The sequence below is a fragment of the Neofelis nebulosa genome, chromosome 9 (genome assembly GCF_028018385.1).
Source record: "Neofelis nebulosa isolate mNeoNeb1 chromosome 9, mNeoNeb1.pri, whole genome shotgun sequence".
Taxonomy (NCBI): Eukaryota; Metazoa; Chordata; class Mammalia; order Carnivora; family Felidae; genus Neofelis; species Neofelis nebulosa.
In genome coordinates this window covers 31,525,884-31,549,341 of record NC_080790.1, presented here as the reverse complement: position 1 = coordinate 31,549,341, position 23,458 = coordinate 31,525,884, and the positions used below count along the sequence as shown (strand labels likewise).

The following is a 23,458-nucleotide window of genomic DNA, read 5'->3' as shown; positions in this document are numbered from 1 at the left end:
GAAGAAGCAATTCCTAGGCACCGGTGTGGGCAGAGATTATTCCAGCATGAGGAAAGCTGACACATGGTCAAATAGTTGCTAGATCAACCCAGTCGCTAGCAATCTAGATGCCTGAAGTTGAATGTCTAGAGGTCTTGTCAAGAGATAGGGCCCAGCCAGGTCCTGTGTGTCACCCTCATGGACAATGGTGATTGGTGTTTACCCTTCAGCAAGGGAAAGCCGCAGAAGGATTTTAAGTTGAGGAGTAACCAAGAGCACAATACTTGGCAATTCTGGCTTTTGACCCTCATGAGGGCCCTTCCTCCTCTTCTCTCATTGGTTACCTTTGCTCTCTGCAGAAATGTCCTTTCTGCTGTGTAGTTAGAGAGCAGGCATTTCCAGCAAAGCTCCCGAGAGCCATCTTAGTCAGGGGCTCACCTGCTCACACTGCGATTTGGGGTCCCAGATTGTATATACCTGTTTTATTTACCAGACTTGACCTAAACAGTCAACCACATTACTTGATAATCAAGATAAAAGTAGAGACTTCCCACTAAACGAAACGAAGTGGGAATCCCTGTTGCAGATGCTTAGATATTCTAAGCTTGAGACTGTGCCCATCTTTGGTGCTGCAAGATCGGTGAATTTCAGAGGTGAGTAGATTAAGTAGTGACTTCAGGAGAAAGTCATGATCTGCTTTCTGACCAGCTGCGGAACAGCAGGTGAAGTAGCATCAAAAACAGAAATGTCTTGGGGCACCTGGGTGGCTCAGTCACTTAAGCGTCCGACTTTGACTCAGGTCATGGTCTCACAGTTCATTTGTTTGAGCCCCTTGTGGGGCTCTGTGCTGACAGTGCAGAGCCTGCTTTGGATTCCCTCTCTCCCTCTCTCTCTACCTCTCCCCTGTTCCCACTCTGTCTCTCAAAAATAAATAAATAAACATTAAAAAAGAAAACCCCAAACAGATAGAAATGTCTTCAGTCTTTCTCTACAACCAGGGACCTAGCCTTCTTGCACAGGCTCCTAGAGGAAGAGAAGCATCCGGACCCACCTGATGCCTAAGTGGCTCCCTCCCTGGCCATCCCGAAGCTACAGAGGCTTTATCAAAAGCAGCTCCAGCCTCTTTCCCAAGTAGGCAATTTCATATCTCTGCTCCCATCTCTGTCTTCCTACTTCGTCTTCTGAGTGTCCAATCCAGGCCCCCGAGGTCACTTCTCACCAACTGCCACTTGGTTCCAATCAGTGTGGTTCAGCAGTGTGTGTGTGTGAGGGAGGGGAGAGGGGGCAGTTAAAGATGAAGCCACTGGGAGTACCCTCCTCTGCTCGAGGGACAGCACTGAGGGACACTCTACCCTCACTCAGCCACCCACAGTCCACTCCTGCCTGGTCCAGCAGAGGAACAATCATCACATGTCATATTAGATAAGTAACGAAAGCAACCTCACTCTGTTTGGCCTGATAGTTTAATGTCTTTTTTCCACTTATTTGAGGATTACCCGGAACATCAACGCAGTGTATACAACATACAATCATCAGTGGTGTGTGCAGTACCTACAAGGTATATTTATTTCACAGGCAATCAGGGTTCTACAAATTTCATAACTTCAATTACTTAAGTTGTTTAAGTGGAAAAAACTTTTTTAAAGCGATAGCACCTTAATTTATAATTTAAAGAATTTGCAAATATAACTCATCTACCTGTGCTTCCCTCACTAATATTTTAATTATCTTTGATTCTTCCTTTGAAGGATGAACATTTTGGAAGTACGTGCTTATCTCTTTTGAGCCTTTTATCTTGTGCCTTTCTTGTCTTTGCTGAAATTTTTGGAGAAGGATATTAAAATTTGTCGTTACCAGTACTGTGGGCTCCCAATGGGGCAGAGGGAGAAAATTGCAACTGATGCTGATTACGGGTGAGGGGGAAATAGCTGGGGTATAGGGGAATGGCAACAGACTCCCTCTCCCCCAGGCGTAGAACCCATGGTTCAAACCACTAAGCTTGGGAGGTGGTACTAAGTGTGATCTGGACAGGGCTGGTCCATGGGAGAATTGTATCCAAGTTAAGCAGGTAGAGCAGAGGGTAGGATATCTAAGGAGAGTTTGGGTGTACTATGTATATCCAACATGTTTATCCAACATGTCCATCTGTCCTGGGGAAGAGACAGGAATGAGCAGGGCCCCAGCCAATTGGACTGGAGCTGAGGAATGGGCCCTAGTCCCAACAGGGAGCTGGATTTGGAACCAGAAATCATGGCAGAGAACAGTCAGACAGATGGACCATATGTGGTTGCTTGGGATAGGGAGACTGCAGCTCCCATTTCTGTGGACACCCAAAGGCAGATTCATTCTTGCCAGGAGCACTGGACACTGGGCATGGGGCTCTTTCCAGCTCCCCGTCAACAGCAGAGAAAGCTGCAAGCCTGCATTGCAAGCCTGCCTTTGCATGGGCTCAGAGACCAGGCTAAATGAGCCTACAGATCTTGGAGCTCCTTTCTTCCTATTCTGAAAAGCTTTCTTTTCTCTCTCCCTCCTTATCTAGCCATAGATATTACCATCTTACATTTACAGTTGGCACTTTACCGGTTACAAAGCAATTTCATACATACTGCCTCAGACAGAATCTAATACCAGCCTGAAAGATGAATCAAGGAGGAATTACTACATATGAGGAAATGGAAGTCAAGTAAGTGCCCAAGGTCACACAGTGAATCCTGTTATTGTGCCCCCCCCCCCCACTCAAGTACAGGACTGCCCACATTCTGAGATAAATTCTGAGGATGTCTATAGGAAGCCGCTGGCCCAGAAAATCTATGATTCTGATGAGCTGCGTGTTGGGCACTGGGAGCCTTACCTGAGTGAGTTCCCTGGGCCCTTGCTTCTTGGGTCTTTAGTCCTCTAACTGGGCTTTTCCATCCTGTAGTAGCTGTTTCTGAGATGTACCTGCCTAAGCTCATCGGGCTTACCTGCTCCGCTCTCCCTTGAATGATGCCCCTGGAGTTGGACCTAGGTCCTCATAATTTGCCTGCAAAGTCTATACCTGTCTCTTGTAAGGAAGTGGTAGGCTAGTTATCTCTAGATCCTTTAGGGCTAAGGGCCTGGGGGAACAAACACTTGGGTACATCCTGCCCCACATTTTATTCCCTTTCATGAGGAATGTCTTGTGTGTCCTTTTTGATGGTTTAAAAAGTATGCCTCTTTTATAGACGGTGGTCTTGCTATTATGATGATCTCTCTCCAAGAATCTTTGCTCTTTGTGGGGTATGACAGTAAGTGTTGATGCCACACGTGCAAGTGCTGAAAGGTGACAATTAATTCGTTTAAGGTCACAAACCAAGTCAGAGATGAGACAGAAACAGCCTCTAAATCTTCTCTTTCCTCCTAAATTCTGTCTTTCTCCAAAATGACAGGCAACACTGGAGAGTCCAGATTCCTTTTCTATTCAGCTGGGACAAAGAAGGAGTTATAAATCTCCTGCGGTAAAAAATGGCATGAAAATGATCAAAAGAGACATGATGTTAGCAGTCATTCTTTTCTCATTGTTTGGTCTCCTTCTTAACATCTAAAGCAAGCACTCAGAGAAGATACTAAGGGTGGGGCGGGCACAGTTTAGAGTTTTACCAAATGCTCAACATCACTACCTCCACCCTCCCACTGCCTAGTTCCAAAGGTCCTTATAACTCTGGATCTCTGGACTTTGTTAGGGGCCCAGGATGGGCCTCAGACAGTGATGCTAGTCATGGAATTAGTAAGCACTTCTGTGCAGTAGTCTGAGCATTGGTGCAGTGGGTCTCAGGGGCTTTTTGACTATGTTTGAAAGTGGACCGGACGGGCTTTGGCATGGAAATAATGAGGAAGAAGCTAAGCCAGGATGTCATCCCAGCTGCAGTCTAGCTTTGATATGATCCCAAAGGAGCACAGATGGTATCCCAGAGCTGGTTCCACCTTGAGATAGGGCTACAACTGTTTGTATAAGGGGCTACTCCATATCAATCAGACATCGGCCCACTGCCCCAAACGGAAGGGATGGTGCGATCTCCAGGACGAGGGGCTCCCATGCAGTGAAAGGCAATTCTCCAGAGATGAGGCCAGCAGTGAGCCCTTCACAGTTATCCAGGAGGGGGACCAACAAAGTCCATCTGGTACAGGGGGATGAATGGTGATCATCACAGGCCACCTGGCAGAGCTGAAGCCATGGAAATACCTATCATATTTTGGCTTCCTGGTACTAGACTGAGCAGGTCTTATTGGGGGACTGATCTAGGTTTTGTGAGTCCTGAAGCTTATTACAATTTGGGGAGCCTTCTCTAAGAAAAAGGACACAAAACTATGTCAAAATTAGGTTCCCAGCCTGTGCAGATGGTATGTCCTGAAGCTAAAGCTGTGTAGTCCCATCCATCTCTGAGTGTTTTTGCTTCTTTGTGCAGAAGAGAAGACTGAGGATCAGAGTTTAAGGAAAATTGCCCAAGGACATCAGTCAAGGAAGTGGCTGGAGTTGGAGCCCTATCCTTCTGGCTCGTAGTCCAGAGCCTTCTCTGTGATAACACCAGTCAAGCCCACAGCAGAAGGCTGCTAGGAAGGTCAGGAGATAACAAACGGGAACATGCTTTGTAAGCTCTCCCTGAAGGGTCATGTGGCTATAAGGCATTATGATTAAACGGGCAATTGATCTGGGAGACGGGATGTTGCCAAAATGAATAACTTGGTCAAAGAATATATATATATTCTCTCCTCCTGCGTTTTCCGCACTGGTTTGCTAGGTTTATACAATAGCAAGTATCTCTGGCTTGATTCAAACCTGTGAGCTCCCAAAATTGGCATGAGTAATAAATTAATAAATCTCCCAGGCTTGTGGCTCCTTGCCTGAGCATGAACACAGAACACAAAAACTTTATCATAGAAAACAAGAGCATACCTCCTTATCACTCTGCCAGAATGAATAGTTGATGAGCCCTCAACGGTTCTTAAGAGGCTGAGGAGATAAGAGAAGTAAGGGGGGGGGGGTGGTCTCCTGAATGATAGAGTAGCTTCCTAAAAACATTTTCTCTGTCCAAAAACTGTTGCCAATGGGCACAGCTAACTCTAGGTCTTGGATACTCCAGTTTATGCCCAGTGAGTTTTTCTTCACCCAAGTTTCATCAGCAATGAGTCAAAAGGGCCCACCAATCCCCTGAAGGTAACTGGGGGTCAATAAACTGGGATTCTGTTGAGCCCAACCAAGCTCATTTGCATATAGTCATTTGCACTATATAGAGAATTAAGGCATGAGGGCTTGAAAATTTGCCCTTTTCTATTTTTAAATCACTGATCTGGGCTCCTTGCATGAGTAGAACTTACTAGTGGCATGCTCTTTCTCCATCCTCTCCTGGCCTTTCTTGGTTTTCGTACAGCAAGGCCATTTCCTTTAAGTGTGTCTCAACTTCTGGGGCCCTGGTGCTGGGGATGGGCCTTGTGGGGATTCCCTGTCACCACTTTGTTTATAGAGCCACTCTCTGCTGGAGAGTGGAGGAAGGGGTGTGGGTAGGGGCTGATGGGTACAATGAGACTGTTTTCAAAATCTTGGGAGTTTAGAATCTTGCTGCTTTGAAATGCAACTTTCATTGCCCAGATTGTACGTTGCAGACCAATCCCTTGAAGCAGAAGTGAGCCATTCAGTGAAGCTAACATGTGGGCCAAAGAGGGAACCACATCTTTGGAATTTCCCTAACTTTTTTGCATCCCAGAATTCTAGGTCAAGGGCTGCAACCAGCAGGCACTTAGATGTTACATTTAAGGAGGTATTTGACTATTTACTTTAGAGAAGCAATAACCCCAAAGCCAATTGTAAGGAACTCCTAAAGTAGAACGTACGCTGCTTAGACCTTTGTCTGTATCATGTGACCCTGCTTGCTATTGCGCCAAAGGAACAAAGAAGAAAACAAATTGATTTCCTCTTTCCATCGGAACAGAAAATGCACAAACATGGGATATGGGGTAGAAGGTCTACACTTTCTATCTGTGCTAACTTTCTAAATTTGGCCAAGATCAATAAAACGGAAACCACTCTCGTCAGTAAAATGGAAGGGACGATGGGAGTCACTGTACCTGAAAAGAGGGAAGTTATGAGGATTGTGATTAGAAATTGTTGAAGTGTAAGAGAAAAAAATAGCTTCTACTGGAATGAATAGGACTTCAGGTGACATCACGGACATGACCCCTTCATTGTCCCCACATTTCCATTTCTAACACTAATCCTGCTGGAACAGGTCATGTGGCCACAACGCCCATGCCAACAGCCCTTCTCCTCTCAGCACTACTTGGATAGTAGTAAAAGTAACTGCAGCCAATGTTTATTAAGTATGTGCCATGAGCTTTATCATCTCACTTATTTTTCACTCTAAGCCTTTGTGGTATCATCATTTTTCAGATGTGGGAGCCCAGGGGTTAAGTCACTTGCCTAAGATTACACAGCTAACAGAAATCTAGTTCTTTCGCTTTTTCTAAGTGTCCTCATTCACTCTGGCTCAGATCATCTTCTTGTTGTTGTTATTTTGGTCTTCTGGTCTTTTTCTGAGGTTTCCACCTTACGCTGCCTGTTAATTTCATTGACATATCTCCAAATTCAAGGAGATCCAGTGAGGTGAATCCTACCAGATTGCATACTCTATGAGAATAAGGAACTGTGCCTGCCATGTTCATGCCTATATCCTCTGACACATAGTAGGTGCTCCGTACATATCTGTCATATGAAATATTTGTTAGTGAAAGAATATGTCCATGGGGATTTGCTTTTGGGCTGAGGTCAGTCTTCTTGAAGCTCTGGGTCTGGGTTGACTGTTCCTGGGAAGTATTCTCTGGGATTTGAAAGGTCTGGGCAGGCAGATCCCTCCCCTCCACACCCCCCCAGAGCAGCCCTGATAGAACTACAGAGACAGGATCCATCCAGAATATATGGCTGGGTTCTGAAGACTGTTTGGAAGAATGCATAAAACACCATGAGGTGGAGTCATTGTTCAAGAGACGTATGTATGTGTGTGGTATTAAGGCCAGAATGAAATTTCTGCTGAGAATCCTCATAAAGAGATGGTGATTATACCACGTCTTCGATGACATCCATGCAGGAGACACCATGGAGATATTCTATGGCTCTTTCCTGTGGCTATACTCAGTAGAGGTGGATGGTAGTTTCCAGAAGTGCAGTCAGAAGTCAACAGGCCCACCTCTTGGATGCCACTGAAGAGGCAGCCTTCTCTCTGTTTCTACTCATCCCAGTCCCCCTGATTGATTCATTGTAGGGGCTTTGCCCCCTGGGACCAGTTGGGCACCCTGGGGAGACTTCACTCTTAGATTGTTCTAAAAGCAGCCCTAAAAATTCAAACACATGCCTTCATACACCCTGTGCCTTCTCTCTGACCCCTTACTAATCCCGAAATATGCTGGACCCAAAAGACCATTTTGCTTGGAGGGAGACAAAATAAGGAATAGTAATATTTGCTTTCTAAATAAGATGATGGAAAAAATGCAAAACAACCCAGCAATAGCCGCCCATGTTGCAGCTGGTGTCCTTTGTTTTGATGCAAATTTAAGACAGACCCTGTGGCAGCACAGGATCTGGTTCCCCAGAAATGTGAGTTTTCATTCTCTTTGGTGTGCTTTGCTGATGCCAAAGGCTTTTGGAAAAGCCACTTATTCAAAATCAACACTTACAAAATTTTCCAGCCCACGGGGAGTCTTACAATTTTCTTTGGAGCAGCAAAATAAATTCCAGACCTTATCATTTTGTCATTTAAAGTCCCCAAATCTAGAGCCAGTGTGATTAGGGACGCTGGCAGAGTCAAAGGGAAAAAGCTCTCTCCCAAGACCTCGTCGCGTCCCAGTGAGTTTGCCAGTTCTGCCTGTCTGTCCAGCAAGAGATTGTGTAATCCCAATGCTCCTGGGAGCCTACCAGTGCTGAAAGAGCCTGCCTGGTACTTTAATCTAGCCCAGCAGGTACCCCAAACAAAGAACTTCTTCATTGTCCCTCCGCAGAACCAGCTTGGACCACATCGTGCTGGATTTAAAGCTATAAACCAGCCACCAACCAGCACAGGAGGCTCAGAGACAAACCTCTTCTTATTTGCGGAAGTCAGGAATTGTGAGCTGACTACTGTTGCACATCCCCAATGAGGGTGGCACCTGAGGGTGTGACCTCCGAGTACAGCATGGCAAATGTAGGATCCACTGAAGGAAGAGCCTCTGGCTGGAGCAGGTGACAGAACCCTGTTCCCTGAAGGAGGTGGTGTCCTGGAGGTTGGGGAGCTCTGATTCCCCTCGGAGCAGCAGTATTACCTGTAAATTCTAATCTCAAGGAAGTCTGGAAAGCTTCCTGTCTTTCAGACAGAATTTACCTTTTAAATATGTCCGCTGTTACGCCTCTGTTTCTTGTTGAACAAGCTGTCCAGCGTTACAAAGAGTGCCCTTTTAAAATGTAATTACTTTACGGTAGGTTCTGCTTTAAACATGACCAGAGCTTTTTTTTTTTTTTTTTTTAAATGTATTTATTTGGGGCGCCTGGGTGGCTCAGTTGGTTAAGTACCCGACTATTGATTTTGGCTCAGGTCATGATCTCACAGTTGGTGAGTTCGAGCCCTGAATCGGGCTCTGCGCTGATGGTGTGGAGCCTGCTTGGGATTCTTTAAAAACAAAACAAACAAAAAAAAGTGAGTTTATTTATTTGAGAGTGAGAGAGAGAGAGAAGGGAGAGGGAGAGAGAGGGGGAGCACATGAGCAGGGGGAAGGGCAGAACAAGAGGGAGAGAGAGAATCCCAAGTGGGGTCTGCACTGTCAGCATGCAGTGATCATGACCTGAGCCAAAATCAACAGTCAGATGCTTAACTGACTGAGCCACCAAGGTGCCCCTAAACATGACCAGTTTTCTAGAAGTGACAATCAGGAGCAGGGAGGAAAAGGCTGGGGTGGGGGCGGGAGCCCAGAGCCCGGACAGGGCAAGGCTTAGATGGGAAGAGATTGAAAGAGAAATATTTTGTTTCTAGACCTCATTGCCTCCCAGTGCCACCAGTAAGACAAAATAATGCGACGGGATCCCTCTGTCGTAAATGGGTTGAGGACAGAGCCAGGCTGGGAAGGAAAGGGGAAGAAAGAAGGAAGGAGGAGAAAGAAAAGGGAGAGAGGTGAACCCTTGGTGTGGGGTGGGATTGGGGCTAGTCTCAGAGTGTGCAGGGGGCGGTGGGGACATGCCCAGTTTTGCCCCCTCTTCCCCCCACAGCTCTTGGCTGCTGATCGAGGGTCCGTGGATGTGTCTGAAGGTGCAGGCCGTGTGGTGGAGCAAAAGTGGCCCTGTCCCGGATGGTGGACGTCCTGGTCCCTGTCCTGCATTACCTGGCAGGGTGACCTCCAGGGTTTCTTATCCTTAACAGGAGGGGCTGGCAGAATGGGACAGGTCTCCAATTGTGAGAGGGTGATGATTTGAAAAGGCCTGGGATTCCACCACCAGCGGGGAGCAACCCCCTGCCCAGAAGACGTCCTAGTTAACCCAGGGGAAGGCTAGCTGTAGAGGCCCCGTGTTCCCATCCCCGAGCCTCAAGCCTTCAGCCTCGAGCTTCTTGGCAGAAAGTTTACAGGAAAAGTGCTTGGAGACTGCTGCTAGTCTTAATTCCTTTCTTTAACCTTGAGATAAGAATGCCTTTGTTTGAGTCTCAAGCAAGACTCAAGTTATGTAACTCACTCTTATTAAAACTCTCCCTGACTGTTTTATATTCAGCCTTTTAGCTGCCCTGGTTTGCGGCTTTAATTGAATAGGTGGCCTTGTATTGATGCTAAGTTTTTTTGTCTTTGTCTTTCAGATCTTGACAGGATAATCACATGGGTTTGTTTAGTAAACACGGAGGCGGCTCCACAACCCAGCTGCCTGGCAAAGGGCCTGTGACTGCTCTGGGAAAGCTTTGCTCCTAGCACAGGGCTTCAGAAAGAGTTTTCAGGGGACCCAGTCCCAACTGAGCCAGATCGGCCTCCTTTCCAAACCCATAGCCCCTTCAGAGAGCCAGACAGTTTTGCAGGGGAGCTGTCTGTCGGTGCCCGCAGGGGAACTTTGCATTGGGTAGTTGTATGACTATGCACCCAACAGCCACTACTGAGGCGCTGGGCTTGCTGGGATGGATGTGTATGTAAATTAAAAAAAAAAAAAAAAGAGCCTGGAGGTATGTTGGTAAAACTAGAAGTTTCCTTGAACCCTCGTGTTCTGTCCTGCTAAGCATTTGGGAGGTTCCTATCCATTGATTAGCTACTTGATGTGCTAGGTACAGGGATGGGGTAAGGAGATGAATAAAATAAGGCCTGTTCTCAAGGAGTTCAACCAGTCCAGTGTGCGGCTGGGGGGGACATGCGAGGACACACAGGTCAATGACTAACTCTGATACAGTGAGGTTGGTGCCTTAACTGGGTGATGCACTCAGTGTCATGGAAGCAGTAATCGGAGGAGGAGGAGGAGGAGGAGGAGAAGCCTTCAGCTTTATAGAATACGGGTGCAACAGGGGTTTGACAGGAGAACGGGCGGAAGGGCATACAGGCATGAGGAACAGCAGGTGCAAAAATATGGGGCCAAGAGAAGATGTGGGTGTCGCCAGAACAGGAACACGTTGCTGGAGGTTTTTACAGGTGCCGGGAAGGTAGTGGAGGTGCAGGAGGGTAGAAGGCTTGGAGGAGCCATGGGGACTGGGGCTGGGAAGGTTATCTGGGGCAGGATTGCGGAAAGCCTGGCTCCAGGGCCTCCTAAGGCAAAGAGAAGGAGGGAGTAGGGCAGCCCGTAGAAATGTAGATCCCAGACTTCCTGGGCTGGTGAGAAGGACCCTGAAGTAGTCAAAAGGAAGCATATTTACAAGCCTCTGGGTCCTGATTGTTGCTGAAGCTGATTCTAGAAATTTGTAATTGCGTTTGGGTACATTCAGGAGTAGGAGCAGGTTTGGAAAGATCTTTTAAAGAAAACGAATACCAACTTTGATTACAAGAGTGCTGGAGTGCCTTCCCGGGCCCGGAAGAGCCTTGTACAAGCAGGGCACTCTGAAGCTTATCTTCCATTAGCCTCAAAGTGAACCCACCCCTGGAAACTGAGTGGTGTTTATATAAAATACTGCAAGTCAGAAGTAAAGCCTGATTTTATGATTTCATAGCTATTCCCCTGGGAGAAAAGTCTTTTGCTGCCAGTTATTTCTCTTCTATAAACAAGTCTTAGTCCTGTGCCCTCTTTTCTACCGACCCCCTTTCCCTAGCTGACCAGCTTCTGGCACAATCCGTGATGTTTCCTGCACTTGAGCCCCTACCTGCCTTTCCAGCCACCTCTCCCATCGCTCCCTGCTCCAGCCCCAGGGCCTCTCTGTCTGGTCCTCGCACATGTCAAGCTCTTTCCTATTTTAGTACCTTGGCCTCAGCCTTCCCTCTCTGCCTGGAGCACTTTTTTTCCAGAACTTCCTCCTCACTTTCAGCACACAGCCTCAACGGCCCCCTCTCTGACGTCCCTGCTCACCCAACCTAACGAAAACTCCTAGGCACACTCTATTGCATTGCTTTGCCTTATTTTCTCCATGGCACCTTTTCACGAACCAAACTCACTTATTTATTTATTACCATGGAAGTACAGTTGACATACAGTGTTGTGTTGGGTTCAGGTGCACAACATTCAACAACTCTATACATTACTCAGTGCTCATCACGATAAGTGTCATCACCACCTATTGCCACACAACATTATTACAATATTATTGGCTGTCAAAGTCGTCTTGTTTTATTTATTTACTTTTTGACTTTTTACCATCTATAAAAATACCTCCTCATCACATGAGTTGCTCGAACACTGGGACCTCGTTTGTCTCGCACACTGTGCTATGCTTTAAAACAACAGAGTTTACTGGTAACATTCTTATGTAATTATAATACTTTGCATCTGCGTAGCCCTTTCTAGTTTCCAAAACATTTTTACATACATAAGCTCACTTTTCCCTCCAAACAACCCAATGGTGTAAGTAGGAGAGGGATTGTTTTGGCTACATCTTAAACATGAGTAAATTGAAATTTAGAGGGGTGGAATGACTTGTTACCATTTTCCAGCTGATAAGTGACGGCCCCAGGTCCCCTTCCATCAAGACGAACTCTCTTTTCCTCCTGGTTCGTATTTTGCTAAGACTTGTTTCTTCTCCTGTTCCCCAGAGCAAGGGAATCCATCCACGTAGGGATTGAGAAAGCACCTGTCCCTGTCTCTCCGAGAGGAAAGGAAACGAGAGCACATAAAGATTTATGGCAGACAGCCTAACCTTCACCTGTGGGCTGAGCAGAGAATGAGACTGATAATAATCTCCTTTGGACAATAACGACACATTCCCTATGTGCAGCAGAATTGTGTTACCTATCATGAAAATTGAAAGGGACTGGAATTTTCATTTTGATTTAATGTTGAAAGCATCAACTGCTGGGCAATTTCACATATTTTACCCTTAAAGGCAAACCTATTATTAAATGGTGATTGAAGAATGAAAGCCAAACTTGCTATTTTTAAAAATAGAGGTATGACAAGTAATGTTTTTCTAAAGTTGTCTAGAGAATCAGTAACAGAACAGGGAGTTCAGAAACCTGCAATTCCTGGTCCCAGTCAGAGACGACTGGCAGTCAATTTCTACAACTCTTTGGGCTTTGAATCTCGACTGGTAGAGATCTTTAGAAAATGTTGATGCATTTGAAACACTTGATGTGACCCTTATATGGATTACTTTATTGACAAATTACGTAGAAATGTGTGCAAATCACAGACCCAGATGGGGCACCTGGGTGGCTCAGTTGGTAAGTGGCCAACTCTTGATTTCAGCTCAGGTCATGATCTCATGGTTTGTGAGTTCGAGCTCTGCATCAGGCTCTGTGCTGACAGCTCAGAGCCTGGAGTCTGCTTCAGAGTCTGTCTCCCTCTCTCTCTGTCCCTCCCCTGCTCCAGCTCTGTTCTCTCTCTCTCAAAAATAGAATAAACATTAAAAACAAAAAAGGGTGCGAATTACCTACAGCTCAGTGAATATGCACAAAGTGAACATTCATCTGACCACCTCCCAGATCAAGAAATAAATCATGATTATCACTCCTCTTGCCTGTCATTCCAATAACTACCCTCCCTGAACAAAGGTAACCACTATCTTGAGTTCTACCACAATAGATAAATTTTATCTGCTTTTGAACTTTATACAAATGGAATCGTGTTGTATGTAGTTGTCTTTTTTTTTTTTTTTTTTGGTCTGGCTTTTTTTGCTCCACATTATGTTGGACTCATCCATATTGTTGGGTATAATTATGGTTTGTTTATTCCCAGGACTCTTTAGTGGCTTCTTGCCTGAGTATGTGACATATCTATTCTGTTATCGATGGCCATTTGAGTTGCTTCCGGTTGGGGGCTGTTATGAACAGGGCAGCTATGACCATTTTTTATATGTTTTTTGGTGAAAATACATATGGATTTCAACTGGGTATAAATCCAGGAGTAGAATTTCTGGATCATAGGATATATTTATATTTACACGTACTGCCGAAGGATTTCCCAAAGTGGTTTTACTGATTTGTTCTTCCATCATTGATGTATGGGAGGTCCAGTTGCTCCACATTCTTTTCAACACTTGACATTATCTATCTACTCATTGTAGCTATGCCAGAATGCGATCATGTGTGTATATATATGTATATATATTTTTTTGACGTTTATTCATCTTTGAGAGACAGAGCATGAGTGGGGAGGAGCAGAAGAGACAGAGAGAGAGAGAGAGAGAGGGAATCTGAAGCAGGCTCCAGGCTCTGAGCCGTCAGCACAGAGCCCAATGTGGGGCTCGAACCCACGAACCATTAGATCATGACCTGAGCTGAAGTTGGATGTTGACCAACTGAGCCATCCAGACTCCCTGTTGGTGGGTTTTAATATATTAAATTATAATTGGGGCGCCTGGGTGGCTCAGTCGGTTGAGCATCCGACTTCACCTCAGGTCACGATCTCGTGGTCCATGAGTTCGAGCTCCGTGTCAGGCTCTGGGCTGATGGCCCAGAGCCTGGAGCCTGCTTCCGATTCTGTGTCTCCCTCTCTCTCTGCCCCTCCCCCGTTCATGCTCTGTCTGTCTCTGTCTCAAAAATAAATGTTAAAAAAAAAATTAAAAAAAATAAAAAAATTATAATTAATTTAATTTGTTATAATTTATTATATATATAGATTAAAGTTTATCTATTTATTTTGAGAGAGAGCAGGGGAGTGACAGAGAGAGGAGAGAGAGAATCCCAAGGAGGCTCCACACCGGCAGTGCCAAGTCCAATGTGATGCTCAAACTCATGAAACGCCAGATCATTACCTGAGCCGAAACCAGGATTCAGACACCCAACCAACTGAGCCACCCTAGCGCCCCAATTTGTTATAACTCAATAAATGTATTTGCGGAATGGTACCTAAGAAACCCGAGATTAGGTAAAGATTAGATCAATTTTGTTTCACAATTATATTCTTACGTTCTCTAATTCCTTCATATATATAGGTTCAGCCTACCCAACAAGATGGCAAGTCTCCTGAGGTCAAGGGCTTTGTCATAAAGTTCTTTCACATTTGTTATAGCCCTTAGCACAATGCTGGGCACAGAGTAGTTCTGGTTAAATTGGGCTAAACTAAATAATGGAGGCAAACCCACTACAGTCTATGGAATATCTCTCTGTTCACAGATCCTTGCCAAATCGCTGTTTTCAGGCACTTCATAGGGTGATGCAAGGATCCGAGAGGAATTCTAGAAGATGTCCAATTCCTTGATGTTCTACCAGGACCTACATTCCAGGCACTAAAATTCTTTAGGTAGAATGAGCCCTTCTATTTTCAACAGGATTTTCCTGAGGCATGTTCCTTAGGCCACCAGAAAGTAGACTGTCTTACCCTGAGTTATCAGGAGGAAGCTGTGCTTGTGCCCTTCCGTGCTTAAAGGGGTGCTTTGGACTCAAAATGTCTGATCTTATTACACTAGCCTAATTTCCCTATGGCTGCATCCAGTTTGATAGAAATTTCTCCAAAGGCCACAGTAATCTCTGTGAAACTCAGTTCCCTGTTTGGCTGATTTTTTTTTTTTTTAATCTGTCCTAATTTTTAAGTACTATTTCTGTCATCTCATCAGTGAAAGGATCTGTACTCAATTGCCCATTTCAACATGCAGCCTTGTATCATGCTATGCACATTTTTGTTCATATTGAATATCGGCTATTTCTGGACTGAGATCCTGAGACTTTAAGTTAGTACATTTGAACAGTTCTGATTTAGTTTGGAAGCAGGCACTCGCTGAAAATAATTGGTAAGAATATTCCTCCACTCCCATCCCTGGCCTTTCAGTTTTGGACTCTGACCTTCAGCAAGGAAGATAGGTTTAAATGGATGTGGTCATTAAGTGAGGGTTAAAGAAAGAAAGAAATGGCCCTCAAGAAACATGTATAGAATGCTGACAAAACAGAGCCAGTTCCCAGACTCCATTTGGGCCACCTACTGTCAGACCTATCCAAGTAAGAGCGTGTGTGTGTGTGTGTGTGTGTGTGTGTGTGTGTGGTGGGGGGGCGGGGGGGAGGGGAATGGTATAAGAAACGAGAAATCCCTGAAAAGAATATTGTGGTAAGATCCCAAAAGCATATCAGTCAGTAATTGTATACAGTCACTAATGGGAACAGCCTTGTTCTACGAGCTAAAATCATGATCGTTAGTAATCAGATCTAGTGCTCTGGGGCCTCCCCCGACACGGTGATTGTTGTAGACTAGATCAGGACATAATAGCATGTTTGATTCTTTCCTCCTTCTCTCCTATCAGGGTGGCCAGTCGCCCAAGATTTGCGGGGAGAGGGAGGAGGGCTGTGAGTTTCAGAATGTTTTTTCCTCGGGGATGGGCCTCATGTCTCAGCCTTCCTAGGAGATCATATGTCTCCTGTTACGTGTTATGCACACGTATGTCTCTCCCTCCATATGTGCATTTGTTCTTCAATCTCAGGCTGAACTGGCTATGACTTTTGGGTTTATCAAATTCAGGTGCATCAGGCAACCCCATGCATAGTTTTGATCAGGTGGTCAGGGGCCATAAGCTCAGTTGTTTGGGTTGGATCAAGCAGGCAGCGTGAATATGAAATGGAGTCTGCAACAAGCTGGAGAATCTACTTCCCTTCCCAAGGAGGGTCATAGTCAGCTTCAGACAATGGTTGTCATGTGATCCCGTGATCAGACCTTTTGATTTTTTGAGAAAATCCAGAAATCCAGATTTTTAAAAATGTAATTGCCTGATTTTAAAGGTTTGTAATTAATTAACATTAAAAAAAAATCACTTTATAGGCTAACTATGTAAGGAGAAAATAAGACAAATCTGTAGGTCTCATTTGGCTCCCAACCCTAGGCCTCCAGGTTAAATTGATTTTCTACAGAGAAAAATCCAACTTGTTCAAGTTACTCTAAGTTATGGGAGACTATATCATAAGGATATGTGACAGTAAGATAAACCGGATTTTCAACTATGCGTTCAGGCCTCATAGAAACCCAGGACCTCTATTAAACAGCCCAGATCAAGGAACGAACAAGAACAACACTTGACTGATTGGTACTTACTGAGAATTGGAAGGCCCTTTATCACCATCAATGGTGTAACTTATGCTTCTTCTTCTTTTTTTTAAATGTCAATTTATTTTGGGGAGGGGGGCAGGGCAGAGAGAGAGGGAGACACAGAATCTGAAGCAGGTTCCTGGCTCTGAGCTGTCAGCACAGAACCTGATGTGGGGCTCGAACTCACGAACCATGAGATCATGACCTGAGCCAAAGTCTGACACTTGACCGACTGAGCCACCCAGGTGCCCCCTTGATGCTTTTCGGTCGGTGGCAGGTTTCAACATAAGATGCTTATGGTTCACATTAATTTTTCTGATACTTGTAGAATTCTTGACTGGGTCCCAAGGCTTCCAGTCTGTTCCTAACCTGTTTGCGAAGGCCTTCATTACTTCAGTTATGCCCAACTTTGGGAGTAGAAGGGGGAAGAGTCCTTTTCCTTGTGGCAAGTGGATTGCTGGGGCAGGAGGAGCAGCTGGTAGGTCAGGGTAAATTTGGAAAGCATGTTCGTATCTAGACACCGAATATGGCTGTCTCTCCATCAGCCATTTGTCCCTTCTTCCTTACTAACACTATCTCAACTTTGTTCAGGTATCAGGCAACTTATGTGCTTCAGGGAAAGCTGATTTCAGCCCAAAGCAGGGTGGATCTTGACTACATGGAACCAATCATGGCAAGGCCATTTTCCTTGTCAAAAATTAGTGTAGGAATTGGCATGGGTAGTAATTTTGAGCAGTGAGATTGCAAGAAAGTTTAAAGGAAACTTAAATGAAAATTTGGAAAACTAAATTAAAACTTAAGATGCCTTCTGAAGTAAAGAGTTTCAAGGCAGGAAACGGACCCTCTTTCATTCACACGGCTGCATCTCTATGGAGCTCTGTGTTGCACTTACAACTCTGGCAGCCAGTTTGCAACTATGGAGGATAAATGTGTGGACAAAAGTCAACCTTTTGGTTGGAGGAAGGAAGAGCAGAGGAAGGTAGACGTAGAAAATTGGAAAACAAAATGCAACCGGATGTCTTAATGATGTCGTTGAACAGTGACAGAGATTACCAACCCTGAAACCGCTCTACCTTTGAACGTAACTATTACGTGAGATGCTATATTCTCGTTTTTGTTGTGGATGTTCCTGGTTGGGTTTCCTATTATTTTCACCTTAAAGCATCCTAATGGATTATCAATTATTATTCCGCTTGGAGTAATAAAAGAGACTAGCTTTCCCTTCAAAATTAGACTGTATCCTCAAAAAAGCATTTCCTAGAAGCAACCTGTGAGTTTTTTTTTTTAATTTTTTTTTTTTAACATTTATTTATTTTTGAGACAGAGAGAGACAGAGCATGAACGGGGGAGGGTCAGAGAGAGAGGGAGACACAGAATCCGAAACAAGCTCCAGGCTCTGAGCGGTCAGCACAGAGCCCGATGCGGGGCTCGAACTCACGGACCGTGAGATCATGACCTGAGCCGAAGTCGGACGCTCAACCGACTGAGCCACCCAGGCGCCCCAAACCTGTGAGTTTTAATGTTGGTCTTTTAGCTCGTAGAAGAAGCCTCTGCAGTTACAACAGTCTATGTTGGAGGAATCTGCTAGACTTGCAGATGTGATCGGAGGTCTCAGTGGCAGGAGAGAAGAGCTATTTTGGAAACACATGGTGGACTAGTAGTTTGTGCCCAATACCTATCCTTACTATACTACCTGGGGAGTGAGGCAGTCTTAGATTTAAAACACTCATACTCATTGAACTGCAAATGATGTACATTTCAATGGATCTACTGAACTCACGAAGTTGCCTTTGTGTTGTGATCACTATCAAGGAGCCCAGTGTAGACCCCCTGGGGCGCAGTCTACCAGATCCCTCCCCCCCCCCCCCCCCCAGATCCTGCGCTTATCTCTGGGTGTTTCCCCAGCAGCACGTCCCAAGTCTCTCTTCTATTGCAGTACTTGATGCTTTGTCCTTTATGTTCCCTTCCCACTTTTGTTGTCTGTATGCTTCTTCCTTTCCCTGCCACCCAAGAGGGGATAGGTGGCCATTTTGCTTTAGTGGGTGCTGGGGAAGATAGAATAGAAACCAAGGTCATCTTATTCTTTGTTTCCTTGCTGTGGGGTTTGGGAATACCCTCATTTATTGAGCAGATGCAGATTCCCTGGAATCATGTGATTCTAATACATTCCATTTATTCTCTTTATTTGGGGTTCCTGAATTTATTTTTTAATTTTTGAGAGAGAGAGAGAGAGAGAGAGCGAGCAGGATGGAGAATCCGAAGAGAGCTCTGTGCTGAGAGCAGAGAGCCTGTTGCAGGGTTTAAACTCACAAACTGTGAGATCATGACCTGAGCCGGATGCTTAATGGCCTGAGCCACCCAGGCGCCCCAGGGTTCATGAATTTTTGTTGCTGAATTTCTCTTTCCTCCTTCCTGGCTCTCAAAGGGCACTTCTTTGCTTCTCAGCCTTTTCTTACCTTCCTAAATTGAATTTCCTCTTAACTTCCTCTTCTTATTCTTGACTGTTCACATCTAGCTCCTTTATCCCCAAATATCTCTTTTCCTGTTCTGTTTTGTTTTGTTTTTTCCACCAGAGACCTGTTATTTTCCTTCCAACCCTCCTGGAGCGTCTATGTGTGCACCAGGAATTTCGGTGGTGTCCTAGAGCTCTCCTGTCTTAATTTTGGGAAGTTACCACATATCAGTCTTCTGCCCATGTTTAACGTCCTTCCAGAGCGGCTACCGGCGCCTCCCTTCTCATATAGGCATTACGAAAGATGTTAAAGTTGCTCTGCAAACAGTTTTCTTCGTTAAAATATTAGGCGGAAAGATTTTGTGTGTTTTTTTTATGCAACTGCAACCTTTTTTTTTTTTTAATGTTCATTTATTTTTGAGGGAGAGCATGCATGCAAGCAGCGGAGGGGCAGAGAGAGAGAGAGAGAGAAAGAGAGAGAGAGAGAGAGAGAGAGAGAGAGAGAGAGAATCCCAAACAGGCTCTGCACTGTCGGAGCCTGATGCGGGGCTCTATCTCACAAACCGTGAGATCGTGACTTGAGCTGAAATCGAGAGTGGGATGCTCTGCAACTTTTATGGTGAGAAGTAACCGCTTATCTTGTCAAGAACAAGTGCCCTATGGTCCTGATCAACTTCCCCTAGTGTTTCTTCAGTGAATTTGACAAATTCTATCACTTGCCATCATTCAGGAAGAAATAAAAGAAAACATGAATGTGTGTGAGGACAGAGTTCCAATTTGGGACAGAGGGTGTTGTTGGTCTTGACCTTCAGATTTAAATATACCCATGACTAAAATCTAAAAATGCTGTTTTCCAGATGGACATGCACATTTTTGGTTCTACATACTTAAAATAAAAACAGGAAGAAAACATTTAACCCATGCTGAAATTCTTAAGTATTTTTAACGTCTGTTACAGGGCAATTTTGCCTTATTGCACTAGGGCCAGAATACAGCTGGCGAGGACAATGTTTCTCCTTCAAGTCCCTTTCGGCTTTGCCCCCACTTTCATCACGAGCGCGTGCATTGTTTTGTGCCGGGTGGGTCAAATATCCATTGCTCTTGCAGAGAGGACAAGTAGGATTAATGAGGAGTCACAACATCTGGAAGGTGCTGCAGACCCCTGGTTAGAGGGGAGAGGCCAGAATCCGAGGAACTGGCTTCCTGAGACTTCGAGGCACTCCCGGCAAGAGGTGAGAGGAAGAAACCGCAAAGTCTTGAGAATCTTTAGGCACAAGCAGAACTGTTTGGAACAAAGCGTGGCGGGGCTGGTTGGAGCTTGATCTCCCTGCCTCTGCATGGAATCTTCTCAGCTGTGGTGCCCAGTGGACCAGAGGCTCCAGGAGCATCAGCAGTCTGCATGTTTGGCAGCGATCCTAGCTCTCGCCATGGGCCCTGTCAGCACCAGCAAGGATGTGGCTTTGTCCTTAAGAGCTCTGAGGGAAGCGGAGGCTGAGGGCAGGGTGCTGGAGGAAATGGCATGGGTGGGCAAACAGGTGCGCTGAACACGGAGACTTGCTCAAGGGGGAACGGACCAACCAGTCTGTAAGTGATAGTAGCAGGTTGCCTCCCCTCCCCTTTCAGTTTTATGGCAACGAAGGTACATGAAGTTTAAATACATTTTCAGGTGATCCTGTCACAAAGTCAGAATTGCAAGCCAGAGCCCTTACTGCTTCAGTTTCTGGGTTATCCATAGCAAGGGTGGTTATTTCTAAGGATGAATTTCCATGGATTAAAATACCCAACACACATTGTGCTGGGAGTGAGCCTACCTTTAAGATGCTCCAGAGGCTTCTGGAATGGAGCAGAGAATGGGTATGGGATTTGGATGTACTTGGCCTCTGCCAGGGTGGCCTAGTGTAGTATCCACAGATACCCTGCCCCTCCCCAGCTCGCGGGCTCTCCCTCTTTCTCTCAAAAACAAATAAACATTAAAAAATAAAACAAAAACAAAAACAAATAAAAACGGGGATAGTAATAGTACCTCAGATTTGGAGATATCGTGAAGCTCAATTAAAAAAAAGTGATATAAATATATTATCTTATTATGGTAATGAGAATTACCAGATGTATGTAAGAACCTGATAGATGTTGTTAATAAGTCTTACTAGAGGATTCCAGGGATGTTCCCGTGATGTGAAAATCTGACTCTGGTGTCTTAGACTCCATTGTTTCTACTCCCCCCTAGAATAATAGCTTAAGGAACAGGCTTGCAGACAGAGTGGAAAGCTTACTCAGGTGGCCATCTGGCAAGGGGTGGGGGACGTGGACGTGCCTGTGTCCCAGTGCTCTGTGTGGGGTCTTGCTGAGCTCTGCGGTGAGGCGGCTTGGCCAGTCGGGTCACTGGGCACCTTGCACTCGTCTGTGACGTTGCAGTAGGTCTGCCTGTGCTTTGTTCTTTGTGTGCCCAGGACCCAATGCACATTTTTGCGGATTTGGGTCACCTTGGTGAGACATGCCTGTCTGAATCACAGCTACAACCCTCATCTGACTCCTGGTTTAGGTTGAACACTCTGTACTCACAGTCATGACCTTCGGTTCCCAACTCAGCTAACTTTATTACTGGTCCTTCATAGTATCTGTGGTGACATCCAGGTCCCATTGCCACCTAACCCCCATGCACCATTATTTTTAATCTGCTGTGAGTGTTTCTTAAAGGAGCAAGTCCACTCTGTGCCATAGGTCCCTCCCGAGTTCCAGATGAGGGAGGGTGGAAAACCCACCTCTGCTTCCTGTAATCCCTTCAATCTATTTAACTTCCACTTCCTGGATACAAGCTCTAGAGGAGCAAACTAGGACACATATACCCTTTGTCTCTCTAGTCCTGCGTTCTCCAACTCAAAGGTGATAGGAACATGTAAAAGAAAAGAAGTAAAAGAGTCCTACAGTGGCCGGCTCCAACCGTATGTGGAGAGTAGAAGGAAAACATTGTTTGAGAAGTACGGAAGAAACCTAGTCTAGGGGGAAAATCCTTCCAATCACGAGATGGGTAAAATCATAAAAAGAAGATTTTGATCCCATCAGTAACGATGAGAAGTGGAATTTCTCCCCTGTCAAGAATCTGCTGCAAAATGCAGCATATGCAATTATAAATGCCACATGCATTTTCAATTCAGAGTATTTGAGACTAGTCACTGAGAAGAAAACTTGGTATGCCCTGAAATCTGACACTCCTGCACAAGAGAGACCTGATAGAGATCTACCCGAATTTGACAACAATCCTAAAAATTCACATGACATCAACACTAAAACGTTCAAGGCTGACAGAGATTTTTTAAAACTATCAATAAATAAGAACTTTATGAACTATGCAAGAAGAAAAACTAAATTGTCTTTCCATTTTGTCTTTAGAAAATGATATCCCTAAATTGATATATTATGAAGAGCCAATCAAAGACTGAATTTTAGAGAAAAAGTATTTTTATTTTATTTTATTTTAATTTTTTTATGTTTATTTCTGAGACAGAGACAGAGCATGAGAGGGGGAAGGGCAGAGAGAGAGGGAGACCGAGAATCGGAAGCAGGCTCCAGGCTCTGAGCTGTCAGCACAGAGCCCGACGTGGGGCTCGAACTCACAAACTGTGAGATCATGACCTGAGCCGAAGTTGGTCACTCAACCGACTGAGTCACCCAGGCACCCCGAAAATTTTAGAAAATTTTAGAAAAAAAGTATTGGAAATGTATGCCATAAAGTTAATAAATTTTAGAAAAAAATTTTAGAAAAAAAGTATTAGAAATGTATGCCATAAAGTTAATTAATAAAAATATTATTTTTCTGTATGTTTGTGGTATGTGTTAGCTTTACAAAATTTGTGGTTTCTTTTTTCAATTCTAGCATTCTTTTTTTTTTAATGTTTATTTATTTTTGAGAGAGAGAAAGAGAGACAGAGTGAGAGTAGGGGAGGGACAGAGAAAGAGAGGGAGACACAGAATCCAAAACAGGCTCCAGGCTCTGAGCTGTCAGCACAGAGCCTGATGCAGGGCTCAAACTCACGAACCGTGAGATCACGAGCTGAGCTGAAGTGGGATGCTTAACCGATTGAGCCACCCAGGCACCCCTCTTTTCTCATTCTAAATCAACATTTATGGGGCTTCTGGGTGGCTCAGTCAGTTAAATGTCCGACTCTTGGGTTTTGGTTCAGGTCACCATCTCATGGTTCATGGGATTGAGCCCCACATGGGGCTCTGTGCTGACAGTGTGGACCCTACGTAGGATTCTCTCTTGCACTCTGTCTCTGCCCTTCCCCCTCTAGTTCTCTCTCTCTCTCTCTAAATAAACTTAAAAAAATTTTAAACATAAATATTTACTTTCACATCTAATTTTGATTCAGAATTTGTTTTCTTAAAGAGGTTCCCCAAATTTGTAGATGCTTTAGGCGCCACAAATCCTGGATCGGCTC

General features: G+C 44.9%; 1 long non-coding RNA gene across 1 annotated transcript; it reads left to right on the top strand.

Annotated features, from left to right (window-relative positions):
* Nucleotides 1-1,262: 1,262 nt before the first annotated feature.
* On the top strand, nucleotides 1,263-9,332 carry LOC131484644 (uncharacterized). The gene is made up of 5 exons (XR_009248364.1): nucleotides 1,263-1,537; nucleotides 2,519-2,662; nucleotides 4,404-4,556; nucleotides 7,984-8,203; nucleotides 9,221-9,332. It is a non-coding gene; the product is annotated as an uncharacterized LOC131484644 (long non-coding RNA).
* The last annotated feature ends 14,126 nt before the right edge of the window (nucleotides 9,333-23,458 follow it).